The sequence below is a fragment of the Epargyreus clarus genome, unplaced genomic scaffold (assembly GCF_041222505.1).
Source record: "Epargyreus clarus isolate Ecla_fem2 unplaced genomic scaffold, WU_Ecla_fem_2.2 ptg000010l, whole genome shotgun sequence".
Lineage (NCBI taxonomy): Eukaryota > Metazoa > Arthropoda > Insecta > Lepidoptera > Hesperiidae > Epargyreus > Epargyreus clarus.
Genome location: NW_027332218.1, coordinates 3797060 through 3803254, shown reverse-complemented (window position 1 = coordinate 3803254; position 6195 = coordinate 3797060). Strand labels below are relative to the sequence as shown.

Sequence of the window (6195 nt, the reverse complement as noted above, 5' to 3'; positions counted from 1 at the left end):
ATCCGAAGATTAGGTAGACTCCATTATGAAGTCAGAACTGAAAATGGCATACTGGTGCGCCGTCACCTTGACCAAATGCTGCCGGCGCCCCTGGTGGTGTAAGTGAAAATAGCGGTGGAGGACTGTTGGATATCAAGTCTCCAGGCAACCGAGTTGTTGACTGTCAATAGAAAAATATGGATATAATTGAATAAAGTATTATTTTACATTCCTTATTATTTTATTTGATAACCTTAATTCGTCAACTTGAACACAGATGGCAGTAATACACATTTTTTTATAATCCGTGCAGAAATCTTAAAATTGCGTGAAGTATATTTTATATTCCCATTATAAAATTCAAAATTATATTACCATATTATCCAAATAATATGTTTTATCAACATAAGCTATGTTGAATTCTGGATTGATAAAATAACGTAAAAGAGTGTTTGTTATTTTTAAACGTACAATTACAACTGACAGACTTGACAGCACAAAATCAAAACGCCATTATGATTTATGGTACAAATAATTTGTGTACAAAGTGTTTTAAATATGAATAAACAAAGTGCATTTATTAATGAAAAATGCGATGTACCTGTAACATTCGGCCAAATGTCACAGGCACATCGCATTGATCCATTTATATTGCTGGTTGTTAATACTATATGTCACTTATTAAATACTTTTCTATTTTATTATCTATTATATTTTAGAATGTTCAGTCTTGCTTGGAGTTATGAAATGTCAGCTGATATTTGCAATGTCTTATATAATGGAGATATGATAAAATAGTGGATAAAGATGTATTAATGTAAATGTTGATGATTATGGAAGAATATATTGTAATTCTGGAATTCCTTCTGAGCGTTTTCATAGCATAAAAAATGCTATGCAATAGCTTTACCGCGGCAGTCTCCGAGTGCCACACGTATATTTTTTTAATTTCTGAACGCCATTTTTCTAGAGAATATAAAAGAAAATATCTAGCTTGTAACAATTATAACTTCAACTTATAGTACAATACGTACTACGAAACTTAACTCTCTTAGATATATAAAGTGGAAAAAACGTAGGTTTATACCTAAAACCTTTTCTCTAATTTGAATCTCTTCTAGAAACACTGAAGCAATGTTAGGCAATATTCATAAAGACTAAATTAAAGCTAATTTTATTTATGTTCAGCTTAAACAAGACAACTTAATATAGAGAAATTACTGTAAATCTGAATAATAAAATTTAAATGAACTGCGATAATTTTTAATTTAGCGAAGATAGTAATTTATTGTTTTAATAATTCCGTTCGGATACCAATTCCTTTTCAGAACAAGTCTATTAATTTTATGTTCCGTATACATTGCTTTAACGACAAAACGCTAGGATTGTTTCCTCGTTGCAAATAGTCAATGTATTGCAAAGTAAAATAAATATTCAGTACAGTTTCAGAGAAATAATCTAAAAGGTATATTCAGTACCTCAGTAGCGCTTCAGCCGTTGCGCTGAGCGGTCGTGTGTGTGATGGAGGCGATTTTGCCCCTCAAACTTTTGAGTGTGAAGTACGCGATGACCTGTAAAGCGAATCAGACTCATTTAATTGTGTTGAAGTAATTAATTATTCCAGACATTCGTTCAGTGGTCGCGTGTTATGGGTTGTGTTAATTATAATTACAGTAATTAGTGATGGTTAAAACGGAGTTTGACATTATAATCGGGGACAGAACCGGGTTTCCTGGTGTAGGTAAATATATTTTTTTTTCATAAATTAATACTTACTTAAAACTTTTTTTTTAAATATAAGTTAGTACAAGTAGTAAAGGAGTGTGCAGTGTGCCTTCTGGTAAGGTGCCAATGCGGTTTGTGCATATCTTAATTCGATCATAAGCAGGATTGAATTTCTACCTGTGGTCGGGTCCACATGCGTTCCAACTCCTGCGATCTAAGTTAGAATATTCTGCGTAATGTGGTATATTAAGACACCTCATAGGCGTATAACTCATAGGTGAGCTTACCACACCCTTCAAACCAGAACACAGCAGCGCTAAAACTTTGATTGTAGGCAGAAATAAGTGTAGCGACGTGCTTCTTCGTCCAAAGCATTTTAAAGAAACTAATGAAAATAATGTGCAAACTTGTCTATGATTCTGGAGACCAACGAGTTGGCTCCATAAACTCTTGCAGTGCATGAAGACCCATGTTTTGGGCATTTTGCGTTACGCGCCTCTTTTATATGTACATTCTGGTTCGTTTATAGGGTTTCTCAAGATATAGATATCCTAGGCGTTTTAACTTCCGGTAAGGACGGCAATATGTGTGGTCGCATACCGTCGTGAACACCAGATGGTGTGGGAGGAGCGAAAACTGCTCTCCCAGGTCAGAGCCCGATCGGGGCATCGAGCTTGGAGGACTCCGGTTGCGTTCTGTCGGAGATCCCGGAGTTCTCCAACGAGCGTTGAGGACGACCACTGGGGGGTTTTAGTGCGGCAAAAAATTCCACATAACCCGGGGACGCTCCCACGTCGTTGAGGTACCTTTTTAAGGTTTACCCCTCGTTCAGAAAAAAGGCGTTTTAACTTAGTCCTCAGCAACGTATTAGCGTAACCGTGGTCCAGACAAAGAGTATCCAAAGGTACACCGTGGGGTTTTAGCCAGTAGGTATCCGGCATATCATCTCCGCTGTTCCCGCTGCTGAGAGGAATCCATGCAGGGTTTTCCCACGAATAAAGGGAAGCAACGCATATGACGATCTCTAGTAGGAATCAAATGTTAACTAGGGTTGATTACAGACTTCCATCGGCGACACTTACCATCACTCGGTAGTCTCTTTTCATCAGGTATAAAAACAAGAATAACTACGTTTTATGAGGTATTTTCTGTTTTGTTGATTCTTAAATATAATTTAATGTCATGTTAAAAGTTTTATGTAAAAATTACAAAACCTTATGACTAATATGCTGTTATGGGTTGTTTTAAAGTAAGGTTGCTTTATCTTACTAATCAATCTATAATTGCTAGGAACACTTAATTAGTTTTTTCATGTAAAAATTTAATCAGTAAAAAGTTACATGAAATTAAACTTGTTTAACTGTTAAGTACTAATGGTATGGCCATACATAACACGAAAAAGGTTTTGTAAAGGCATTTTTAGCATATTTTTGTAATTTGGAATTGTTTCGTTTGCCAAAAGGCTTTTCGTAGGTTTTTTATTTACTGTTTTTTTACCGTGACTTTAAGAGAATTTATGACTTTGTAAAGGTGGTAGAACCCTTTGTGGTTTGGTTCCGGCGGCACCACCGCCACACATACTTCTGCCTCAACACAGCAGCGTTAAGCGCCGCTGTGTTCTGGTTTGAAGGGTGTAGTAAGGGAGACATGCTTTTCCGAGGCGTTTCAGGTTAGTCCTCAAGGGGAGCGGCGCATCTGTGACCGACCTCAGCTAGGAATATCTATTTCTCCTGATTACAGATGGTCATGGGCGTCAGTAGAAGTGGCTACTGCCGCCCTTTAGGTGGCCTGCAAGCTTGTCTGCTACTCCTATATTATAAAAAGTGCTGCTATTGTTTTACTTAATGGTTTCTACACTCAAAAATTAAGAAAGTAATGTGCCTGTAACATGGCTGCCTTAGACATACAAATACACTACCCAGACCCGGTACATAAATCTATAAATCTATATTACCAGCATTGACCAGCATTGACCTGTTTTACACGGCACCTGCTGTATTTCGTAGAACAGCTAGCGACTATGTTCAATCATTTGCTAATAAAACTAATTGAACGCATTAGGTTAAGAAAATCTGTAATGTTTAGTTAGTATTTCGATGTAAAAAATGTAAATAAATAATTAAATAAAAATAAATAAATATTCATAATTTAGTATGACCGGGAATCAAATCCGGAACCCACTGCGTGTCAGCAATATACTTCACTCATACACAAGTCACAATGACAAAGAAACATTTTCCTCATCCAATAAAAGACTGTAATAGCCTTTGTGTGTTCGGTCCCGTTTCTTTTGTATCAATAAAGTACAGGAATTATGGGTGGTAGTTACTTAGATGTCTCTTCCCAGTTTTATGTAATTAAAGTAACAAACGCGCTTGCAGTCCACCTGATATTAAGTGGTCAGTAATTGAAATTAATAAATTATACCGTTTACATTCATATCCTTATATTTATGATCATCTGTTTTAATTATCTTCTTTTTATAAGATTGAAGTAGACAACGGGCATTTTTACAATGAAGGAGACCAGGCAAGCATGCAGTCTACTTGATGGTAAGTGGATACTGTCATATGATGATGGACATCTGTGATCAACCAGACAAGACCAGGTTCCCACCTGAGGTCGGCCACATATGCGCCGGTGGGGTTGATTCTAGATGTCCATGTCCATGGGCAGCAGTAGCCACAATTATAATTAGGTGAACTGCATGCTCGTCTGCTACTATTATATTATAAAAAACATGCAAAAGTAATTCAATATTTTTAATCTGGAGGCACGGCAGTGCCTCCACCAAGTCGAGCCAAATAAAAAGTATAATTTTCAGCTCCGAAAATTATGTCTACCTTACCACACCCTTCGTAACCTCAACACAGCAGTGCTCAACACTGATGTTATTAGGCAGCAATAGGTGTGGTAGTGGTGTCACCGAAGTTGAACCATAGAGGATTCTACCCTCAACATAGCCCCTTAAATACGTCTTATACGAACAAGTAAGTTCTTTAAACAAATAGATCCAAAAACAGCAATAGCGAATGAAATATGGATTCCATAATTCAAAATAATTGCTTTTAATTGAAGAGGTGTTTCTTACACCCAACCTCATTTCTTCACCTTATAAATTATAAAGAGCCAGCAACCCTTTCGAATCAATACAATTGGAAATGAAGTAATTGTTGGAAGGCTGTGGTAAACATTTTTATTATTTATGCTTTAACATGGAGTTTTTAAAAGTGGTGGAAATCTCTTTCAATACTAGCTCTGGTAGAGAAAATATCCATATAATACTTTCCACCAAGTATGACCCACGAAAGGTCCTATCACCTAAAATCTATGTGCATCAAACCTTTAGGCACTTTTCATATAAACTTTTGCTTTTATAATATAGGGGTAGCAGACGAGCATGCAGTCCACCTGATGGTAAGTGGCTTCTGCCGCCCATGGACATCTGTAATCAACCCCAGATATGATTAGATATTCCTACCTGAGGTCGGCCACAGATGCGCCGCTACCCCTGAGGAGTAAGCTGGAACGCCTCGGAAAAGTCTGTCTCCCTCACCACGCCCTTCAAACCGGAACACAGCAGCGCCTAACACTGCTGTTATTAGGTAGAAATAGGTGTGGCGATGTTGCCGCCGGAGTCGAACCATAAACGGTTCTACCACCTTCAAAAACTACTAAGAGGTAGGCGAGATTACAGCCACCATATACAGTATATTTCCCATTTTAAAATCGACGTTTGATCCAATTGTAAATCTATTTTAGCAACAAATTTACTTTCAATATACTTTCTGCGAGCGACGTGCACCTGGTTTTTAGAATTTATTTCCTGTATCAGACGTTTTGAAGCTAAAAGAGGTTAATTCCGCAGGTCTTGGTAGAATTTCCTTTCATACAATGCCGGAAATAGAAACGGAACTAAAACTTTGAATTCAACGTTACGCTCTTTGATTCAGCAATTCTGGTGAATTTATTACAATTTGCGACCCTATCGTTACAGCTCGCAATTGCTAGGCTTGTTTATTGGAGCTCTTGTTTCTAAATAGGGTCAGTTAATTGTAAGGTCAGTTAGGATGTCAGTGGCGTTTTGACCTCGTAGGCCTTTCTACCAGAGTTGTGCGAATTAGCTAAACTATGGATGTGTACCATATCCACCAAGAGGATAGCTTGATTTTCACTGCTCAGCTTAGAATATTGAAGAAGCAAATAAGCCTGCAGTCCACTTTATGGGAAGTTCCTAATAATTAATAATAATAATTAATTAACCCTTGTACATCTGAAGAAAGATAAGAACATCTATATCTGATCGTCACAGATGCGTCGCTACCCCTCCACCGAAGGTGGTAGATCCCTTTGCGGTTCGACTCCGGCGGTACCACCGCCACACCTATTTCTGTCTCGTAACAGCAGTGTTAAACGCTACTGTGTTCTGGTTTGAAGGGTGTGGTAAGGGAAACATACTTCTCCGAGGAGTTTCAGCTTAGCCCTCAAGGG

The 6195-nt window shown here is 37.7% G+C and overlaps 1 protein-coding gene across 1 annotated transcript in view; it reads left to right on the top strand.

Annotated features, from left to right (window-relative positions):
* Positions 1–1480: 1480 nt before the first annotated feature.
* LOC140745343 (leucine-rich repeats and immunoglobulin-like domains protein 1) overlaps positions 1481–6195 on the top strand; it is a 91340-nt gene continuing 86625 nt past the window's right edge. Inside the window, exon 1 of the mRNA XM_073077132.1 lies at positions 1481–1720. The gene's annotated coding sequence lies outside the window, so the exon portion shown is untranslated. The remainder of the gene's footprint in view (positions 1721–6195) is intronic.